The sequence below is a fragment of the Bison bison genome, unplaced genomic scaffold, assembly GCF_000754665.1.
Source record: "Bison bison bison isolate TAMUID 2011002044 unplaced genomic scaffold, Bison_UMD1.0 scf7180017864353, whole genome shotgun sequence".
NCBI classification, from domain to species: domain Eukaryota; kingdom Metazoa; phylum Chordata; class Mammalia; order Artiodactyla; family Bovidae; genus Bison; species Bison bison.
The window spans coordinates 1,941,810-1,942,266 of NW_011494925.1; positions in this window are offsets into that span (position 1 = coordinate 1,941,810).

Consider the following 457-nt stretch of genomic DNA (forward strand, 5'->3'; position numbering starts at 1 on the left):
CAGGCCTTGACTAGATGGACCTTTGTTGGCAAAGTAATGTCTCTGCTTTTCAATATGCTATCTAGGTTGGTCATAATTTTTCTTCCAAGGAGTAAGCGTCTTAATTTCAAGACAACAGTCACCATCTGCAGTGATTTTGGAGCCCAAAAAAATCAAGTGTGACACTGTTTCCACTGTTTCCCCATCTATTTCCCATGAAGTGATGGGACCAGATGCCATGATCTTCGTTTTCTGAATGTTGAGCTTTAAGCCAACTTTTTCACTCTCCACTTTCACTTTCATCAAGAGGCTTTTGAGTTCCTGTTCACTTTCTGCCGTAAGGGTGGTGTCATCTGCATATCTGAGGTTATTGATATTTCTCCCAGCAATCTTGATTCCAGCTTGTGCTTCTTCCAGCCCAGTGTTTCTCATGATGTACTCTGCATAGAAGTTAAATAAGCAGAGTGACAATATACAG